Genomic DNA, 23,168 nt, shown 5'->3' on the forward strand with positions numbered 1-23,168 from the left:
TTTTTGGTCATGTTTTATATTGTCCATACTTTTACTTTTTTTTTTTTTCTTTTCCATTTTCCCTTTACTTTTTCCCTGAGTTTCAACTGGACAAATTCACTTACAGTTGATTGCAAGATGATTCTGGAGTAGATTAAATAGTGCTTAATGGATTGTATTTCTGCAAGACCATTCGACTTATATTTATTAGGGGGTTTAGGTTTATAGAAAATTAAAACAAATATCAAAAGATTTGTAATATTAAATATGTTTCTGTGCACCATAATTTTAACTGTTCCATATGTTTATATGGAGTTGTATCATCTTTGTAGACATAACAAGTGATATCTCAAAGAAACACACTTGCAGCTTTCAATAGTTTTGGTATCACACTTTCACTTAAGATATTTTAAAAATCAAGAAGTCTAATAAAAGTTAATTAGGTCTTTAAAAATGTGAAGAGTAATCAAAGAGTTTGGCTTTATGTCTGGATTTTGGTGCTAGTCAATTGGCATCATATTGCATGATTAAGAGTCACTCTCCTAATTTAGCTATTAGACAATCATTAGCCTGATTACTACATATTGACTGCTGTACTTAGCTCACAGATCATGCTACAGGAGGGAAAAAATACACCGGCAGAAAGGAATAATTTCCCGATGACAGCTTTGCCTAACAGTTCTCAGAGCTGTTTTGGTTTTAAAATGTTTCCCCTTTCAAAGTAAATTCTCACCTTGGCATTTAGAGAAGTAAAGGCCTGTCAGGTTGGTTTAGCACCAGGCTGGGGCTGCGTCTGTGCCCTGTGTGAGGCCAAGTGCTCCCTGTGTGCCTGAAGATCACTCCAAAGCCAGACTGGATTTTCATAGTCAGAGACAGAATTTAATTCTGATTCTGAGACCCAGGAAGCTTGAACACAGTAATTCAGAAATATTTACGTTCCCAGCTCTTGTTGAAGTCCTTCCATCACAGCTCCCACTTGAAAAGCAGCTCCACTCCTGCCTTGCTCTTTGGGATATCTCCAAAGTCAGGCACTGTGTGATGAGAGCAGAAGGAAACCTTTGCCAAGGGGAGCAGCGAGCAGGCTTTTTTCCCCCCTTTTGCCTTGGCCCCAAACACCCCCATTCAGGCTGCTCTGACCTTGTTGCAGCCCTCTCTGGTGTGGGACATCTCACCTGGCCCTAAGGCCGTTCTGGGTGTGCACAGCTCTGCAGTTCTTCACCCCTTCAAAACTCATTGAAATGGGCTATAGCTGAGCCTAGGGATGGGTGACCAGTCCTGGACCATCTTTACTGAAAACGTGCATTCCAGAGCAATCTAATCAGTGCCTTGATTTCTTCCTTCTGAGCTCGTTTTGGCATAATTGGGCTATTGGAAGATGAAGTCTTCCAAGCACTGTGCAGTGGGATGAATGCCATCCACAGCAAGTAGATAATTTAGCACCTACCTTAAAATGTAGTAGTGGATAATCAGTGAACACTTAAATGATCAGGAACTTAGTTAGGTTTTGAGAGACTAGCAATTGAAACTCAGATCTGCTGTTGCGATGTGGTGTGTGCACTTTATAACGCTGAGTACCCATGCAGACACTTGTGTTAAAAGATAACACTAAAGCTGTTGGGGCTCTAACCCATGTAATGCATTTTTATGCTCTCACCAAGTAATCTTAAATTGTTTCCCTTGACAGTATGACTGACTGATCCTGATTGAAGAATCTTTCATTGTCAGAGAATACCTTTTTGTTTCATAATGTCCCCAGTTAGCTGTAAACCCTGCTACTGCTGGCTGCAAGGAGCTGAGCTTGCCAGCAGTGACTGCCCACAGAAATGCGGGCCCTTTGAATGTCGCCTCACAAAAGTTTATTTTCCATATCAAAAGACGTATGTGCCACACAATAAGGGTAGATTGCTTCAGCTGGAAAAATGAGGTTAAGCATAGAAATAGAGACCCAGAGGAAATACCAGACCCAGAGCTGCTGAGGAGCCCTGCCGTGCCACAGCCAGCCTGCTGCCTGCAGGTGGATGTTGGGATGAAGCACCTGGCAGATGCCAGCCATGCTCGGCTCTCAGGGCTGTGGAGGAGATGAGGAACCTTCCTCCCACATCCCTGCAGCTTTCTGCAGGGCTCCTGTACGCCTTTTCCTTTCAGGAGCAGGGTTCAAGCTTGGCAGAAGGCGCACGCAGCCTCCAGAGGCCATGGCCCCAGTGGGCGACTGCACAGCCTGCCTGCCCCAGCTCCCCCGGCACGGCATGGTGCAGCCTCTGGGTTGTGCCCCCAATTAGGGCTGCTCTCATGAAGGGAGGTGACCAGCCTGGAAAACAGGACCAGGCTTGGTTCTCGGAAGCTTTCAGCCATATAAAGGGTTTAGATCAGCTTTGGACAAGTTTCTGAGCTGAAGCTTTTGTGGGGCATGAATCTTTTTTCTACTCACGTCAATGTGTTTCGAATCAGGCCCCTTGTTGGGCCAGGCTGACTCTTTTGATATATTAGCCTGTTGCTGATTAAATGTATATTTTGCTTTTTAATTTTTGCTTTTTGGGGGTAGCCATTGCTCTAATGGAGACCCATTTAGCCATTGCTATAGATCAAAAAAGCCAAGCTTCCTCTGTGCCACTATGGATTTTCCATGGAGCTGCCCATAAGAGCCTTGAAGTTATTAAATCCTTTTGTTTTGCTGTCAATTACAGACGGGTAAACATCAGTCAAGGAAGATTTTTTTTCTTTGCTTAGTAATTAATCAGAGAGCCCCCTCTCTCACTCTTCTCTGCTCTCCCTTTTCTTTCTCTGCTTCGTTTTATGCCTGTCCTCGCTTCTAATAGTAACAGGCAGCTGTACAGTGTGGACCTGAGTGCTTTGGTAGCACTTTGGTGTGCCTGGATCAGCCACAGCCTTATAAAAGGTAGCAAACACTGCTACACATGTCAAAATATGAAACAGAATGATCCCTATTTTATTTTATTTTATTTTATTTTATTTTATTTTATTTTATTTCATTTTACAGGACTGCTTTGCACACAGCACACACAATGTCCTTTTACATTAAGAAATTAGTTACATTTCCTTGATGGCTCACTTTCTTATTAGGTCACATTTGGCATAACTGTTCAGGACTACTTCTAATTATTCGTATAATATCATCTTACGCATGAAGATGGCCCATTTTCCACTAATTTCTCAACCCTGTTTTTCTTTCTGTAATGGCATATGACCAGCTCCTAACATAAAATAAAAGAAAGGAGGGTGAATAAAAGGATAGGAAAAGAAAAAGAGCTCTGCTGTACAACCGAAACGGGTAATTATGCTCCTCTAAGCACATCGCTAGAGCCCAGCTGGCACAATTAAAGAAATAGCTGATCAGTTCCAGTTATTGATTCTGCTAACATGTTTGTTCATGGTTGCTTCTTGTCTAATTAGTTTTTTCTGCTTTCTTAGTCTGAAAGCATACCTTTTCAGTCAAATCTGTTTTCAGGCATCAGATAGCAATGCTTTATTTAGAACACTTGCTAGCCAGTTACTTCAATGCAACAGTACTTCACTTTTTTTTTTTTAACCCAACGTGGGGCGGATCTTGTGGAGTTGTATTGAACTTTGTAGTGCAGCTGGGCACCATTGGAGATGTGAGACAGTGCATCCTAGCAGTGAGATAGCTGCTCTGAACGTCAGGGTGAGGGATCTCCTGCCTAAAAACACAGAGCCGCCTCTCACTTCTTGCGAGAAGGTACAGGCTGTGCTTGCCAGCTCGGGAAGAGAGAATGCTGTGGTTGCATGTTGGTTGGGTGGGCAGACAGTTTTAATTGCTCAGAGGTCCTTGTGCACATGATTTTGCTCAGATATTTTCCCCCTTTTGACAAAACAGCTCCTGTGTAGAAAGCTGCGCTTCAGCAAAATGGAGCCCCGGCAAAGAAAAGAGAGTCATGACTTTAACGGGAATCCAACGGTACTCTTTTTTTTGACATTTCTGAAGTGCAAATGTGTAGCTCCGTCCGTTTTACATAAAAACGAAGAGGACTGATGTATCAAACAAGAAATGATTTCCCTCCCCTAGAATCGCAGCCAGTGAAAACATTCAGAAATACTGCTCTTCACACTCACTCAGAACTGCACCAACAAAGGAGAAGAACTCCCAAACTCCTTTTCTGATCAACAGAAAATCTCTTTCCCAACCAGCGCTGGTGCTGGTGCTCCTTTGTGCTGATATGCCAGCTCTTGCACTGCACCTCAAACATGACTGCATTTCAGTGGCAGGTAAAGCTTTATATATTTCAATAAAGAATAAACACACCATTGCACTCTGAATAACTTTTATCTCATATTTAGAAACACCAAAGAGGAAAGAATGTGCCGCAGCCTTCATGACACAATGCGTGTGTCTGCACACATGAATGAGCACAATAAGTCTAAAATGGATAGTAGTAGTCTGACAGATTTAAAGGCGCAGAACATTGAAAAGACATCATAATTCTGCAACTTAAATACGTTGTTCAGGCAATGATTTCTTCAGAAAAGAGAATTGCTTATTGCTTTGTGCAAAGAGATTTGAGAAGTGCATTATCTGGACTAAGAGAGTAAAAATGACTTTTATGTCTGCTTGAATCATGCTGTTTTTAAGATTTCTTTTTGGGTTATTAGATCTGTATAAGTAAGGTTGCTATTAGCTGCTTTCAGTGCTCAAAGATGTATACACCTCTGAGATACTGCAATATTTTTGTTAGCAGTAGTCACCTTGTCTTTGCGGCTGACACCGCCGTTTGCTGGTTGTCCGTTTTCCACTGAGGACAGCTGTTGGCAGAGGAAAGATCCACCTGCCATTGGCTATAATTCCAGGAGCATCCAGCACAAACACCCAGCAGGTTTGGGTGCACTGAGCTCTGTCACCTCTGCCCAGCTCAATCCTGGTCCTCGTCCCGCTCCCCCTTCCTCCGCTCCCTGGCACTGTGTGCCCAGGCTCCTTCCTGCGGTCCCTCCCCATAGCCCTATGGCTCTCCACAAGCAGAGGAGCTGTAGGGGGGAGAAAAAGAGACAGCCTTATAAGTGCCTCTCCTGCCCAAGGCCATTGGAGAGGCCGTGGGGACATGGCGGCTGCGGGCTGTGGAGGTGAGGAGGCAGCAGTGCTCGGCCAGGCTTGGTGCCGTGCAGCTGGGCACAACCAGACACAGGGCTGGCTGCACGGCCCTCACTGGTGCCGCTCATTGTGGGAAGCTTTTCCCTCTTCCTGCTGTAAAAAAGATGTAAATTGGAAGAGCACAGCACTCCTCATAAAAACGCCGTGCATTTATATTTAAACACTGAAGTCACACCACTCCCTATTGAAAACCACTCGGCTCTGTTGTTGCACATGACTGGAGCAGAAAGAGACCATTATGCTCGGCAAAAATGTATTTTCCTTGCTCATTTTCCTGGAAACAAAACCTTCCAGCCCGGGTGGCACAAACCTCACCAAATGGTATTGATGAAGAGGGAGAAATTGCACATGGCACCAAGTCACCAGCCCCGTCCGAGGGGATGGAATAAAGCTCCAAACTGGGACAGCAGATGCCTGCGTGACGCAGTGAAGCCCGCCTTTGTGGGGCACGGAGCAGTGTACCAATAAAGCTCTCTCTGGCTGTTGTAGTTGTGTTCAATAGCAATGACAGCTGTCAAGGAGCTCAGGGACTCGCTGTGATGCCTTCGACATTTTAATCGCTCCAGGAAAGGCACGGGAAAACTGTTTGTGTTTTGAGCACCGTTATTGCCATATGATATTTAAAAGGAGTCGGTAATTGTTATTTACCTCAAAATTAGAAGGAGCTTTTGCTTGTTGTGGTACAGCTCTCATTTCTGTAAGCACAAAGGACAGGTCCTCTTGCATTCTAATTCCGTGTGGTTAATTGGTGATTTACATAGCCCCTTCACCACCGTGCGCTCGGTCCTCACATGAGGAACTATTTTTCCCTGAGAAGCTCAACTGACAGATTTTAATATTCCATTAAGTTTGCAGTTCTGCTATAACATTTGCATCCCGAGACACCGGGGCACTTTGATTCAAACTACAGGAAATTAATTTTCTCTCTTTTATTATACCACCAGTAACTACCTTAAAAAAAACAAAAAAACCCACCAACTTTAAAACTACTGGAGACATGAGTATAATGTGTAAAACTGACAGGAAGAATTACGAATTTTATTTCCAGAAGAGAAGGAAGAAGGGGGTAATTATAGTGCTGAACCATTGTATTCAATCTGAAATTAAGATACTTTTCTAAGACATGAAATTCTCGGAGTGAAGAAATGATGGGAAGTAAATCTTTGTCATTGAAAGGCATTAACAGTTGTTAACCCCTTTCACTGCAGCCAAAATGTTTTGACTGAATATTCCTGCAAAAATCACAAAATTTGGTACCTAGGAGATGGAACTTCTTCATCCTATCTGAAATGACCACAGCTCTTCCTGAGGAGACAAAAGTATCATCGTTTCCCTTTAATTGTCTCCTTCATTTGGATGGGTTTGGCTTCGTGGTCATAGGCTGTTATGGCAAAGGTTGAGTTACTTGCAAGTTACAAGAGTGTTCTACAGATGGATATAACATATATAGAAGGTAAATGACAGATTCCTCTATAGCATACAGGCAGATGTTTTGATTTTTAAGAGTAATCGAGTATTCCCTGAGCAGAAACGGTGGTTAAAAGTTAAAATATATTCAAATTGAAGTAGACGTTGTTCCTCTCTCTCACACGCACATGCAGTGGAAAACAAACATATGTATATATATGTGGTTATATAATGTGTGTTTTCTATAGTTGTCCCAAATGGAGCTGAGAGGTGCTTTGCCCCATCTGGCTGGGAGAGGAGATGTGGGATGGGGGATGGAAGAGGGAAGTTGAGCCCACCACATGGGCAGGGAAGAGGGAATGGCAGTGATACTTGCTTAGTGCTGTGCTGCAGTGATGCACAGCTCCCTGAGCTTAGCAGATGTCCATCAGGAGCAGAGTCCTGCCTTGGGACAGGGGTCTCAATTTAAACCTCTTGAGGTTCTCTTTTTCCAGTTCATATTTTAACGATTTAGTGATTAAAGGGGAACAAGAGGATGGAGCTGGGGAAGCCTTTCTGATCAAGCAGTGAGTGAGAATATGCAATAGTTTCTGAAAGGTGATATTGTTAACTGTATTGCTGGCATCATGGAAACACATTTGGGAGGATTTAAATTTCTTTGTTCTATTTGATTTGTAATTTTAAATCAAACAAAGATTTACAAACTCCCATGCATGGATCATCTTATAAATGACATTACTCACACAGAGGCTTCTTTTCATTTATCTTGAATTTTAAAAGAAGGGATTTTCCCACTGAGAACTGTGTTGGGCTGCAAAAGACCTGAGATGTCTGTGCATCTTTGAAATAGTGTGTGATATAATTGCTGCACAACTTGCAGCTTAGGATGAGGAGGCAAGGCAGTAGCAAGGGGAGGAGCAGAAAGTTGATGGTTGCAAAGTACTCACAGGTTTTGCTTCAAACAAAATGAGAGTAACTTGGAAGTGCTCATCCTCAGTAAGAAAGGGAGATTGCTGAGGGATGTTTGATTGGGGAGAGGAAACAGGAGTCCTGCTTTTGAGGAGGACAAGATGGGTTCCAGCACAAAGCAAACGTGCTCTCTCCATGCTGCTGCAATTGAGGCAGCCAAATAGAGATGGAAATTACTCAAAGCTTCTGCCTTCTGTCTTTCAAAAGAGTAATATTCTAAGAGTAGTGCCATCTTCAGTCTACCCTTATGGATTTTTGTCTTCCCTCTTTACCTGTTAATGAAGAAGAGCTATCATTTCCCCCCCTTTTTTTCTGTTTAGACATAAGTAAAAAGCCAGAGAGCAGATTTGAGTCGTATTTCTGTGCCACCTGTGTCAGATTAGGGCTGACCTGGGAGCTGCACTCACTGCCTGCTGTTTTCTCAGGGCTTTTGACAACCGAGACCTGCACTTCTATAGCATGGGTGAAGGATTAGTCACATGGAGAGGAACCTGCACACAGTAAGTGATGTGACACTATTTCCCGCTGAGATAATAACTCCACTTTCCTGACAGGACAAGTGCAGAGGTAATTGAGATCTCAGAGAGATTAATTACATGTACATGGCAGAGACTATGGCACTGGTAGCTTTGTTACCATAGCTTTACTTTGTGTGCTTCGAGGGAAACCAAGCAGGGATTTATGAGCTTTTCAGTAACAGAGCACGCAATGGGCACATGTGGCTGCTGGAGAATTGTGCTAAGATTTGGTAGTTAAACTCTGGAGCTCAGAAACTTTTTCAATGAACTCTTTTGCCCCTCATCCACATATTTTCTGTAGCTTGAGAAATTCTGGCTCAAAAGTGCTGATTAATCTATATAAATTCTCAGGTGGAAACTGACATTCATCCTTAACCAGTCCTGTTTCCTTCTGTGGCGATTCTGTATTTATTATTGATATAAGATTTTGTCTGTGAGGTGATAAAGGAGAGCAGAGCATACTTGTCATGTTTCTGTCACTTAGAATGGGTCTGTCAGGCCTCTGTGGTTTTAGCCCAGCCAACACAGCGGAGAGGAATGATAAATGCCAACTGTTACACAGTAAAGAAGTGAGTTTTGACTGAATTTGGGATTAGAGACACTTGTTTTAGGTAGCATTTCCCTATCTATACTTATTTCCCTCATAATTGAAAATCCATGTGGTTTTTCAGCATAGGTCCCATGAATCACTATAAATTTAGGTCATCTTACTATAGTGATTTCTGAGCCTTGGAAATTTTACTTCCCAGTTCTGCTTTGATGCCTTGTGAAGAACCAGCTTTAGCAAAACAGTCTTACATTTTTATCTTAATCATATATCCATATCCCATTGGCTTCAAGTGCTGGAGCTGGCACACACTGAGTGCTGGAGCTAGCGCCGCGTGGGCTGGCAGCGGCCAGGCACAGCAGCTGCCTTGCTGTTGGTGTTCATCATACCAGCACTGAGCACTCACAAAGATTTTGTTCTTCTTTCAATTTAATTGTAAATGCTTGCTGTGGGACAAGTCTACTGTAAGGGCACTTTGGAGGCTGAAGCTTTCCATCACTGGCACAGCTACAAGCCTGGCTGGGAAGCTGGGCTGCCTGCAATGGGTGCTGCCTGCGATTGGAGTTGCCTGTACTGAGCGCTCCCTGCAGTGGGTGCTGCCTGTACTGGGTGCTGCCTGCAATGGTTGCTGCCTGCAGGGGAGCTTCCTGCCTGCCTGCCTGCAGTGGTTGCAACCTGCAATGGGAGCTGCCTGCAGTCTCTCCCCCCCACCACTCGCCTGTTGCCATGGAGAGCAGATTTTGTCATGCACACTAGTGGGTCCCGCGTCTCCTCTCTTCCAGGGTAATCTGCTGTCACTGCAGTCATCACAATAACTGGGCTTTTCTTTTTTTTTTTTTTTTTTTTTTTTTTTTTTAATATACTCTTCTCAGTACCACATATCACTTTCGGCTGCTTAGGTGCATTCCTGACATTAGTACCACAATGTGCTGTGCTCGTTTGAACTGGGAGACAAAAGCCAGATGCACTCTGCTCAAAAAATTGCTCAGTGCTACTGTATGCTGTGAGGTTACTTGGGATGCATGCGCTACTGTTTCACCTTTTGTCTTTAAAGTGATGTAGGATGAATGTCTTTCAAATGAAAAGACAGGCGACTGAAGAAAAAAAGGGGGGGAAAAAACAAGTAACAAGATCAAAGACGTAAATAGAACAAAATATGCACAAGAGATCTCAGCTGAGATCAAAGATGTGAGCATAATTACCATGAATAAGACGTGCAGAGCTCACCAAAACAGAATGTTTTGTGTGCCTGAAGAATTCTGCAGAAATGAACCATTCTGTGGGAAATCAAATGCTCCGCAAAGTGAGGAAGGGAGATTTGTTCTGCAGTGGAGGGGGAAAAGTGGAAAGCCTGCTGTTACTGCACTGCTGCGCGGCGTTGGCTGACCCAGCGCGGGGTGGCAGCCATCGAAGTAACTCAGAAAAATCCTCCCAACATTTGATCATAAAGAGGTTGTGATTTGGGTGGGGAAGAAGCCGCAGACGCAGCTCTTTATCCCTGGGAGATGTGTAGCTCTCAGGCAGACGTTTCCAAGGTTAAATGCAGTGATTGTGTTACAGGTGCAGCTGGAAAAAAAACAATTGCTCTGTTAAAGTAACTTAATGCATAGAGGAATTGTACAGAACATGAAGAATTTCCTTTCCCTAATGCTGTTCCATCAGAGATTACGAATATATCTGCGATTTTTATGGCTGTTACTCACACATGCCCACAGAAAGTCCCCATAAATTGAATAAATAAATAAGTTGTCTGGGAGAGTCATAAAGAAAGTTACAGTGACTGAACTGAGATTGCAAAATGCCAGTTCTTCCCAGGAAAAGATTTCACGAGCTTTATTCTGGTCACATGTAACAGAATACTGATTGATTTCCAGTGGAACCAGTCTAGATTTGATCCTTCCCTGAGAACACGCTCTGGATGCTGGTCAGTCCTCACTGTGTTCCAGAAGGTGTGCCTTCTCCATGACTATCTCAAGCATGAGGAGAGTGTGGAAACCCAAGGAGACAGACTTGAGAGTGTTTATTGTTTTTACACCTCTCTTTGTATTGGCATGAACAGGAGATTCAGACACAGTTCCACATGTCAGTCTTGTTTCCACTTGGAAGAGGGGAAGAAGAGGAAAGTGTGAATGCTGAGCCTGCTGCCACTGCTTATTTTCTCAGAAACATTTCTGGAACTGCATTTAGCATAAAGATTTGTATGGTTTTTGTGGTGGTGTTATTGTTTTGTCTGATGTAGGCTGATCAGGCCTAATCTGATTCTGCTGCAGATGAGCATTTTGCAAGTACTGTAGAATTCTTATGGTATCATAATACATTTAAAAACATATCATTTTCACCAGGCAAAAGATAGCTTACTTGGATGAGAAGTTGCACAGCTTCTTCTATTCTCATTAGCACAACAGACCCAGTTCAATCTTCCATCATGTCCTTGTGGTCTTTCTGAAATAGAGGTATAGAGATTCACTTGAGACGAGATTTTGTCCTTCTGCAGGAGATATACTTCACAGACAGAGCACTGTTAAGTCTTTAGTCCGGGATGATTTATGACTTATCATCTTAAGATCACCAGGTGCTGTCAGATCAGAGACAAGGGACAGTTAGTTCTGCCACGTGTACTATTGTTTCTGTTCTGTGAGCTTTGCCTTGGGCTTCCATGCTGTGTGGAATCAGTAAACTCACTCAAGAAATGGCTCATGTGTGAGTGTGTATATGTATATATTTAGCTTGGTGTTCTCAATCATATTCACAAATCCTTTTGAAACAACAAGCACACTCATGTTTCCGGGCAGCCCAATTTAGATGTCCTTGCTGGAGCTGCAGCACTGGTCAGGATGAGCTCCGTGGGTCTCTTCCAACTTCAGCCCTTCTACGGTTCTGTACTTGGAGCTCCTCAGTCTCTTTATTTGGATTCAGATGATATAACAATAGAAACCCCTGTCTCATTTTATTCTATAAATGGGATCCATTCAACAAAATGGGCTCAACAGGAATGGTGATCGCAAATTTCGTATGTGTGTAATATATTTAGTTATTTTCATTAGATAATGTTATGGGCTCCGGTTCAACTAAGTACTTAAATGCCAAAGACAGGCACACGAATGATCCCAAGGAAGTCAAGAGAGGTGCTTTTATAGTGAATACTTAAGCTTAAGTGCTTGGCTGAATAAGAGCCATACTCTTGATTTTCATTAAAACAGTACTGAGAAGAGCGTGTACGTAGTTTGTGCAGCAGAGAGAAGAAGGGCTTTAATTGCATGTGAGTCTCCACCTTCTACCATAGTTTTTGAAATTTTGACACTTGGTCTAAGTGATGCTGAAAGGCAAAGGCTCACCTCTGAAAATCCAGTTCATAATTGCTGAGCAATAAAGTAAGCTGGACATGGCATCTGAAAAATATTTTGGTCCGCCTTCTCCTGAGGACTAGAGCCTTCCTTGTGATTCCAGCAATGAAAGAGTTTTAGGGTGGGCGTAAAGGCCATGCAAAGCTTAGTTTAAGTGGGAGCCAGACCCAGAGTGTGTGTATCAAGGACTATTTGAGTTACATATTCAGTGCTGCTCACGACTTCTGCAGAATTGTAGAGCATGTTAGAAATAAAATACTGCTTACAAAAGGGGACTTATGTTTTCCATTCCTCTGGAAAAGAAATAAGGAGAAAAACATATCTGTGCCTGTTCAAAGGCTGCCCAAGGACAGCTTTCATTCTTTGTGACCCACTTATATAATCGGCTTCCGCGGGAACTCCTCAGACAGTTATACTTAAAAAAAAGAAAAGAAAAGAAAAGAAAAGAAAAGAAAAAGCCTGATCAGTGCGTCTAATCTTCAGCCTTAGAACAGATCCAGGCTTGAAGCCATTGATAAATATCTTGCATCTCCAGCTGCCCTTGCAAAAATTTCACAAAGAAAGAGATGAGCAGTGCTGGAAATGAGAAATTAACTCTATCCATGTAAATATCACATGGCGCAGTTAAAGATCCTTTGGTTTGTAAGAACTAGGTCAATGAGTTTTAGTTCGAGCCAGCACAGGCTGACCCACTGCTCTCATGTCATCTTTCTCCAGCTGTGTTTTTTGGGCACAGTGTGAGTACTCTGGGTGTTCTGTTGGTATTGCCAGGCCTCCCTTCTGGAAGCAGTGCTCCCACTGGATTTCATGCCCACACCACAAATATGAGGAGGGTGACACTCAGCAGAGGCTTATCAGACAGGAACCCCATCGCCCCTGATAGCTCAGTGTGGGGCAGGTGGGCAGCACTGATGGGCCTCAGCCTGCCCTGCACGTCTTTGTGGGAAGGTAACAAAGCTTTTTCTTACATTTTTTTCTGCATTGCTTTTGAGCAATGTTCGACACTGTTTGAGGAACATGCAGAGGGACAGGATCTGTGGTATATCTGTTTGCAACTCCCAGAACTCCCAGAAAGGAAAGAAAGAGAGCACAAAGCTCTGGTGAGCTCCAGGCAGTAGTACTGCATGTTCACAGAGAGGGCCTATATAACAGAAAAAGCCTTTTGTGGAAACTGGAGAAATGTGGAGAGCCAGAGGGTTAGTTGTAGTAAAATGTGGAAAACCTGAGTCCTTTTGGGCTTCCTGTCGTCAGTGACTAAACAAGCAGCAAATTTGCTTGGTGGTGGTGTTTCCTAAGGAAGAAGAAAATAGAAACTAATGAAGTTTGTTGTAGCTGATTGTGATTTGAAGAAGTTAAGATATTCACCATCCGCTGTAGTAATTCCCTGGATACTGTGTCATGTTAGGTCTGCCAGAATGAAAAATAGATTAGAAAAAAATCAGTATTATCTTGATACAAGCCCTGAATTCTTGTTGTTCCCATCATATGAATATTGAGTCATTGATATTTTATATGTCACACAGAATGGTTGAGATATCAGAGAAGCAGAAGATTTGCATAAGCATCCCAGAGGCATTTTTGGCTGTCTTGCATGCAGAAGATTTAGCCTGTTGCCTTTACCCAGAGTCTGCTGTAATGCTGCATGCCAGAGATGATAATTCATTTTGAGAAACGTGATCAGAAGAGCCCTTATGGAGGTGTGACAGATGCAGCTGTAGCCATCGCATGAAGTACTTTCCCACAACCTGAAAAATATATCTCCAGATTTTCCTTCTTGATGAATTTTTTAGGCATTGTTGAATTGAAGTTGTTGCACACAGTGAAATGCCTAAAAGAGCAAGGGGATAAAAAGGTTAAAGTGCTCGCAGTCATAGTTTCAGGACTTAATTGGACACTAGCAACTCTTCTAGGAGCATTCCTCCAAAGAATGCTGGCGTTCTTGTAGGCTTCAAACAATGGAGATGCGTGGGTTGGTGCCATCTGCAGCCTAGGGCTCGTGGAACAAAAAGATGTTTGAAGAAGAGGGAAATTCTCAGAGATATGGTAGAATGGGAATGATCTGAAAGTAATCAATCATTGCGGTGACATAAATCACAACACACAACAGCCCACAGCCAGAAGATGTCAAATACCGCCTGCGGCGCGTCAGTCTCTCTGGCATCATCACTTTTGTGTGCCATGCCACTGCTTTTTTGTGGGCCATCAATTTTGTTGGGTGATGAAATGTGAGAATGCTGCTAGTCCTCCTTCCTCACTAATGCAAGCTTTATGATTGCGCACCCTAACGTGCTCTTAAGGCGCATTCATCCTTTGACCTGAACTAACAATCAATTGTGAACTGGGTGCCAAATCCACCAGATGTTGCTTGATCTCATAATTACGTTAGTGCCATTGCTCCAGTGCAACAGCATCAAAACAATACCAGCCAATCTGGGGCACAAAGAGACTCTGCAACTCTCATGTGGTCATCTGGTTCACGCCTGACATTTTTGCCTAAAGCTCTCAGATGTTAAACTTAATTTTCCTTCCTTGATTATAAGCAAAATGATCTGTGCACAATATTAAAAAAACATTTATCAGCTGGAAAACAGTAAAAGGCATGGCATAAACTCATATAAATGTTAATGAAAGTCAGACAAAATTAAGCAACATTATTGTGTTCTTCAAGCTCTTCCACTCTGTAACTTAAAAGAAGATCTGGTAGGGGAAATTGGAACAGTTTGAGGATAAGCACAGAAAGCATTGTTTTGAAATTTACTCTCCTTCTTCTTGTGGTTCAGAACACCGTCTCAAGTTCTGCTAAATGGAGCAAGCATAGTTCTCCTTTAACTCATTCCGATATTGATAAACAGCTCAATAAAAATCGCAGCTCCCTTACTTCTGATAGAATGGCTCTATCTGCCTGTTGTTGCCTATAAAGAGAAGCTTGACCTACCAGCTGCATAGCTCCGACCAAGAAACTCCACAGAGTGCTAAAGCATGGGCTGTAGTGGTGTGTGATGGGATTTATTCCTCCAGGTTGAGTGATGCCCTGCTGAAGGTCTGTAGGGCTTCCTGAGTGCAAGGCTCCAAATCCCAGCGCAAATGGCTCAAACTGTTCCTCTTTGTCTTATGAAACTGAGCTGCTAAGTGAAACTGAAACATAACAAGGACGTTTTCATCCCATTTTTCCCAGCTCTCCCACACCCCAAATTGCTGCTGGGCCTGGTGCCCCTCTCATTCACCAGCCTCTTTTTCCGGAGCTCAGCCCTGAGCACTGGGGGCAGATGTGGGTGCAGAATGGCACGTGAGACCATCAACTCAGGGGCCCTGACTGCTGTGCTGCCCTCAGGAAATTTTGCTTTTTAAGAAAAAACGGAGTTCTCAGCAGCAGTGATGGTGAAATGGCAGCGGTTTCCTTCTCTCTTGATTGTGAACTATAACATCTCAAACATGACACAAGGAAAACTGAAGCACAGGACAGTAACCGCCAGCTAAAAAGAGTTTCTAAACAATACAATTTGGCTTCGGCTTCTAATATTCTCCGTTTTACATGATTTTCACTTCAGATAGAATATAGAGTCACACATACGAGAAATTTTACTTCCTGCACTACTACAGTTTTCAACCATAACGGCCTATGTAGGCCAGTAGGCAAATATTATACCCTAAAGTTTCAAATGATTGCCATCTTGATACTTCACATCTGATGTTTAATAAATGTTGTTTTACACAGTGCAATTATATTTTGGGATGTAAAACTCTAAGAATAATCCCGAACCTTTTAGCAGAGCTGGGTATTTTCAGGGTGCACGCATGTCTCAGCTCTGATCTAGCAGCACAAATCTGAAGCAATTTCCTTGAAATCAGTACAATTACATCAGCACAAACCCTATAAAAGGGGGATGAGGGACAGACCTTTATTTCTTTTCCAGTCAGTTCTAGAGATATAGTATTTTCCATTTAGTCAAATGAAAAGAACTGTAAAGGGATAGAAAGAAATGATAGAACTACATTTTATTATTTAACATATGGGAAACTTGGTTATTTTTTTACCATAAGCATATGAAGGAAAAAGAGCTGAAGTAAAATGGAAAAAATTCATCTCAGGTGTTGTGTCATGAAATCCAAGGAAGTGACATCAAAGATTAAGTCTGGTCCATTTATTTTTAAGCTATGGTCTTTAAGTATCAGATTTTACGTCTGGATTTTAATGTGAATTTTAAAATATCTTTTTTCTTGTGGTAAACATAAAACTGAGTAAGGATCCAAAAAACCTTGATCTGTCACTTGGTACCAACGTAAGACCCCCATAACAGGTACTGCAATTCTTTTTTCATGGAGAAATGGCAGAGCAGAGGGCTCAGGGTACGCAGAGCCGTGGGCTGATGGCACATGATTGCCCAGGGACGAACCAGGGAAGTGCAGAGGGATGTGGGGATCATGGTACGGATAAGACAGGGGTCCGTCGTGCTGAGTTCTGCTCTGAGTCCAACACCAAAAACCCTTCTGTGGGAAGAAGTTGAGTGGAACTGCTGGAGTTTCTTTTCATGGGTTATTTAAGCAGTACAAGATGTTGTTAATTCCGAGTTTCTTGCATGTTATTCAGGAAAGTATGTCTGATTATGTAAATTAAAAGTTGCTGCTTAGAAATATTTTGCTTGAGAGATTGCAAAGGCAACACAGTAAATGAATTAAGATCAGAGAGTCTTGCTCAAGTGAGAAGATGCATAAGTAACCACATGTGTTGTTGAAAAATACATATTGTTTACAACGTACTCTTACAAGATCCTTAAATATTTCACTTTGAGGTTTGCTTGATATAAAATATTGCATTTGTTTGCAATATTGCAAGCTTGTCACATGGGCTGGGCTCTAAGCTGACTCACAGCTACATCCAGAATAAAACCACTATGCCATCCCACTGCAATTGTGGATTTAATTTGATTACTTTCCATCTCTTTAAGAGAAACAAGAGAGTTTTCAAACCAAAAGGCATTGACTGCTTACCTAATTAAAAATGTATCCATCTGCTGGTTTGGTGGCTGACTTGTTATTCAAAGCATGCGGATCTAAGTAGGTTGATTTATTTATGAAGACCTTATGACACTGAGAGATATGCACTCAAAAACATGTAAAAATAAATGTGGCTGCAGATGGGTAGATACACACAGATCTTTATGGGGTTCTAAATAACATAGTGTTTTGGAAAATAGGCTTTCTGGGGAAGCTCCTTTTGTGAGGGCTGCTCAGAAAGCAGTGCCTCCTATTGTACGACGTTGGCCCACAACGCCAGAGGCGGACATTGGTGGGATGGCAGTAGAGGCTGAGCCTTCCCACCAGTAACCCACTGCATTTTGTTCCACGTGACAGATGGCAGCAGAGGGGCGGTCTGATAGATGGCGTCTGACATGGAAGTGTGTCCGAAGCAAAGGTGTGCCACTGAATTCCTCCCTGCAGAAAAATGGCACCCACTGACATTTGTGGGCACTTGCTGAACACTGATGGAGACCCAACAGTGGATGTGAGCACAGTGAGGTGATGGGTGGTGCGTTTCAGCTGTGCTGACTGTGACAGTGGGTCACCTCCACTGGGGTGCATTTTTACAAGAGTGTTACGCAGGGTCTTGTTCATTGCTGGCAAAAATGCATAGCTTATGGTGGTAACTGTTGAAAGTAGTGTTTTGTAGCTGAGAATTTGCTCTATCAAATAGTATTTTTGTGCTCCTTATATCTGCTGTCATTTCTACGGAAATAAATAAGAGACATTACTTTTGGAGCAACCTGTGTACAACGCATGTGCTTCCACATATTTAACATTTAAAGCTCAAACAACAAAGCAGCCAGCTAACATGTTGAGTGATAGTTCTAGTCTGAATCTCCTATAGTGCCTTTTAAGGTGCAGTGATTGGTTCTGAAAACTTTGTGTGAGCGACTGACTCCTCAGGAGATGCTACATTTTCATCAGTGCTTTATTTAGAGAATGTTTTAAAGTGAATTTTAATCAAAGGAGAAAATCATTATCGCTCACAAATATCGCATATTGGAATTAGGGTAAATGCTGTCTTCTTATATTTCATTTCATTGATATATTGGTAGATCTTCAGCAAATTGAATTTCCTAGTAACTATGCTAAGGCGAAGGGAAAATCAGGTTCTAATGGATTCATTCTTGATTTCCTCAGGTAAAGTTTATTCACCATTTTATGGGCTCTAGGAAGTTCCCAGTGTAATGAAGCCATCATGAGATTTCCATGCAGGGTGTGGAGCTGTTCGTGTTAAGTCTCACATCATTACTGCTGCAATTCCACTGGCATGAGCTGGCTTCTTAAACTAATATAATGGACTAATGCCCATGCCTTGTATACGATGCTGTAAGCAAAGCCGAGTTCGTAGGTGGTCTGCATCGGCCACCTGAGAGGTATAAGGAAAGTGGAGAATTACGTGGCTGGGAACAGTGCTGCAGGAGCTTTATGGCCTCTGTTTCTGTTTACCGCATGGTTTCTAATGGGTCCTTCTCAGCTTTTCTTCCCTCCATGGGTCTGGCCACGTTTCTTCAGGTTTTGTGTATGTTTGCATGCGCGTTCACATTCATACGTGACAAAAGGGACAGAAATGATCCCTTTATAGACCACCTGTCTACACTGATAGCCTAGCAGATTGAAACCATCTTGCATCTAACAATGAAGTTGCTCTCAGCAGAAATGTATTTTCTACCATACCAAGCATTGACAATTGTGCTCAGCTTCACAAAAATGCGTTTCTCTAAGCCAAGGTCAGTTTAAACTGGTTCCCCAGTATATACATTTTTAAATTCCCTGGGAATTTCTTTTTATTTTCATGTCAAGACAAGCATGTGGGTTTCTTAGCGCCAACAAAGTAAAGAAATACGGTTTGTATGTAGATTTAGCCAAGGAAGGATATTAGACTGAGTTGGGTTTTGGTAGGAAGCCATTTTTGGGGGAAAACTCTGGAGATGGTTGAATAATCCTTATAGTAACAGATGTCACCACTGGGAATCTGTTTTACTTTTACAGCTCTTTATGTGAGTGTCTTGCTGGCATTTTTGGTTACTTTGGATCCGTGGGTGAAACTCAAACAAATCTGCGTTGTCCTCGTGCTTTGATCTGTCCCAAGGATATATTTTGATGAAAGTTCCTGATAGAAATCAAGGAAAGAAAACCCATACATTTCACTGCGTGTGCTTCTTCAGTGCAGAAGCATTCTTCTCTGCTTCCGTAAGGAACGGATAAAAAATTGTACCGGTAATCCTTCGCTTTTGTTTCCAACACACTGCAAATGGCTGTTTTCCTGGTCCCATGCGAGCCCTTGAAACAGGGGACAAGGGATCGCAACGGGTCAGGGCAAATGGTTAGTCACACTGCTCCTTAGAATCGAGCCCATTGTCCGGGCGCTAAGCAAGTTTTCCACTGCTCATTTCAGCCGCCATTAGGAACTGTGGGCAGCGTGGTAACGCGGGTAAGGAGTTGTAATGGTGGTGGGCAGGGGGCCGCCGAGGGAAGCTGGCAGCTCTGGAGCAGAAGCAGCACTGTGCAGTTCTCCCCAGGCATAACAGTTTTCCTGTTTTCCTCAGGGTACCACAAGAGAAAATATTTGGGAAAAAATGTTGTCGGAAACACGGCTGTGTAGGGATTTGGAAAATTTGACAGCAGTGCGTCTCAGTAAAGCAGTACGAGGGAGTCATCTCTAATGGACACGGAGCTCTGAGGTACAACTCGGAGGCACTCCTGCTGCTGTGTGCGGGAGCATGGCACGGCTGGGGGCTGCCTCCATCAGCGGGACGAGCTGTGTGCTGCTGGGGAGCGGGGAACGGCATCTGGGAAACTGTGCTTCTGACCAAGGGAAACTGCCTGATGGTGCCAGCGGTGCACTGAAATAACAGCAACTAATTTGTATCTCATCAATTAGAAGAATTCTTAAAATTAGGTTCGTGCTTGAGTAGCACAGGGTGCAGGCATGGACCCATGTGGGTCTTTTGTTCTGATGTCCCTTGGTGCTCACACCCCAGAGAGCAGGCTTGGCAGCCGGCTGTGCGGGGGGCTGCACGAGGATATCTGCGTTTGTGACAAGAGCCAGCAGATGGGTATGAATGAAAAGCAAGGCGATGCAGTGGCAGCGCTGCCAGCACAGCAAACTTCACCTTATTCTCTGAATGCTCCTCAGATCAGTGGCAGCATGGATGAAAACAATAACCGTCACCTTTTTGACATAAAATCAATCAAATGGTATTTTGGTTTTTTTTTTTCCTTTTCTCCCATTGTTCTTCTTGCAGGTTTTCATTTCTATGTTTTTTTTTTGCTTTGTGTGAAATTAATCTAGAATGTGAAATATTTTGCAATAAAATCAATGCAGATACTGAGCTAAAGCAAATGCAAATGTATGTACTCACTTTCCCCAGCTAGAGGTTCCTTAAAACGTGGCAAATCATTTCTTAGAAAATAAACAGCCATTCTTTGCTGCCTGCAGCTTCTCTGTAGCAAGGACAGAGATGCTCAGGGAATGCATCAGACAGAGATAAGCCCAGCATTACTATTTTCAGATTGGTCTGTAGACAGCAGGTATAAAAGGTGCTTTCGTGCCTTACAGATGTTCCTGAATGAAGCTGGCCCCTTCTGCGGGAGCAGCGCGGCAGACAGTGGCTGCCTGCAGTTCTCTCTGAACTGTTTTAAGGCAGGCATGGCAGGCACTCAGCTCCAGCCAACTTGTAAAGTTTTACTGTGACAGCGACTGAGAGTCTCCCAGGAAACCTGTGCAGAGATGAGCACAGCTCTCCTCCTGGGGGCAGTCCCAGCCTCTGCCCTGTTTGGGGAGCACTGCAGTCACTCTTGCGTTCACGGAAAAAATGCACAAATGCTTTCCACCTTTTTAGGAGAAGAAGCAGGGTCTTACATTTCGTTCTAGAGAAAACCAATCTGTATCGTGCTACTAAAAAATGGCACACAGTAATAAAGAAGGAGGGGCTGGTTTTGTTCCTTAACGTAAGCACAGAAACAGTTTCCTTCTATATGTTTGCTAAAATTTTGTTCATTAGTCTGGGTGGAGTATCTCAGAGAGCATGGCTCACTCAGAGCTCATTTGGATTTACTCTCTTGGAAGTGCCAGAAATGTTCAGGGCTCCATAGGGAACCTGTTCCTGGTACAGCTTGATTGGTACCATCATTGCATGAATAATCTCTGGAAAGATCACTGTCTCCAAACGCAGAGCAACCATGAGTCAGAGCTCCGGCATGCTGTTCTTTAGGTTATTTTATCAAAAAAACAGTTTGGAGACTGTGCTTTATAATTAATTATCTGTGCATCCAAAGGCATTCCTGCAGAACGTTTATCAGGACAATAAATATAATCCTGTATCTTTTTAAATTTACTTTTTTTTTTTTTTAAGTAATACCTGCAGTAATTAATGGCAGGAAAGCTGAAATTCTCGCAGGAAAACAAATCCAAAACATTTATATTGATTTAGGATTGGTTCTATTCCACACGAAGGGCCCAGTTCCACCTCTTCAGGTTTCTTAGCTAAATTCCTACAAAAATTCACTCAACTTCATCTTAGAGCAGGCCAGAGTCTAGCTGAGAAATCCCAAACTGCGACCTTATTCTTGAAAGAGGAAAGCTACATCTGTTGAACTCGATCATTTCCCCACTGCAGACAGAGATGGGTGTGTGCTTCTAAAGAAATCTGGATGTAGTTTGCCATTCCCCACGCTTAGACTTCAGCCTCACCCTTCGCGTTCAACCAAGGCTCCTCCGAAACGGCCACAATCAGCTTTCCCTGCCACTTCTGGCACGGGCTGCCGCTCTCGCCGCGATTCCTGCTGGGCGGCGCAGCCCTCCCAGCTCCCTGGCTGCACCCTCTGCCTGCTGGCCGTGCCCCCCGCGGCCCCACAGCCCATCCCACCCAGCTCTGCGGCTGGAGGCTGATCGCTGCTGCTTGCTGCTGCAAATGCCAGCGATGCTCAAAAGCCTTTTGTAGTCATTCAGGTATCTGTTAACCTCCGCAGCTCTCAATAACCTTTTGGTGCAATGTACGCACGCACATTCCGCTCCGAGTTGCCAAGCATCTGTGCTTGCAGTGCAAACAACCTGCGGGGCTGCACAGCTATGCACGGCGTTCTCGGTCACGCTCCGACTTGGGACAGCTGCAGCTTGCTGCCTGCCTCCGGCCTGCCTGCAGGACAGCACAGCGAGCCCAGCCCTGCGCTGCCGAGGTGGGTGCTCGGCTCTGCTGCATCGGGCCTGTTGTTGGGTGATGGGCTGCAGCACCGGGCTTGGCACTGGCTGCATTTCTTCCTTTTGTTCTTCACTGTGTCTGAGCTGCTTTTCACATTTTACAGTTTGCCAGTGCCCTTCTGTGCTCACTGATGGTGGGCAGCACGAACTGTATCACAAACATTCCTGCATGGTCAGTGCTTTTGGTGACAGGATTTCTGTTTGGGGACCTGATAGTGGCATACTGCAAATGTTAGGGATTGCACTGTACAGAGCAGTCACAGCTGCGGCTTCACTTGGCACTGACATCCCACAGCATCTCACTGACGCTCACCCAGCCCTCCTCAGTGGCATTGGTTGGGGAAGGGAAGAGTCCCGCACGGCTGTCCCTGTGCTGCCAAGACCTGGCTTGTGCCTAGTCAGAAGAAGCACACTGTCAGGCTTCTGCCGTTAGCAAAAAGGCTGCAGTAAATAGGCAACTGTTGTGATGATGGTCACGGTTAAGAGAAGGAAGTGTCAATACGTTCCAGTGCCTAAAGCTCACTTGTTTCACAGAGTGGATTTGCAAATGAGCTACAGGTCTGATCCCTTTCTTATTGAGGTCAACAGCAAAGCTCCCTGTGATCCCAGCTGGAATAGAACTGCTGGGATGCCGTGATGCTCTCTCTCCTCACTGGGATCCTGCAGCTTTTTGTGCTCTGGCAGCAGCTTCAGCTAATGGCAGCTCAGCCTGGGGAACCGCATCCTGCTCGGACCCAGGATCAGCTGCTGCTCGCACATAGCTTGCAAGAGGTTTGGTCAGGGGACTGATGGGCAGATGTGCTATGCCCACAGCTCCGCCAAAGGTCTCTGAGCCTGGAGGGGATGGTGGGCAGCACGGTGCTGGTATTGGCTGTGCCACCACGGTGTGTGCCAGGCCTGCAGGGCCGGGCTGTGGGCACACAGCTGCCTCGGGCTGCTGTGCCCTCTGTGCAGGGGCTGGTTGGGTGCAAGCTGTGTGGGAGAGAGGTAAATGGCTCACATTTTTGTGGGAAAAAGCTTTTCAGAGGATCCGGGTGCATTTTCCCCTGCAGGCTGTGGA

Source organism: Lagopus muta, chromosome 9, assembly GCF_023343835.1.
Source record: "Lagopus muta isolate bLagMut1 chromosome 9, bLagMut1 primary, whole genome shotgun sequence".
Lineage (NCBI taxonomy): Eukaryota > Metazoa > Chordata > Aves > Galliformes > Phasianidae > Lagopus > Lagopus muta.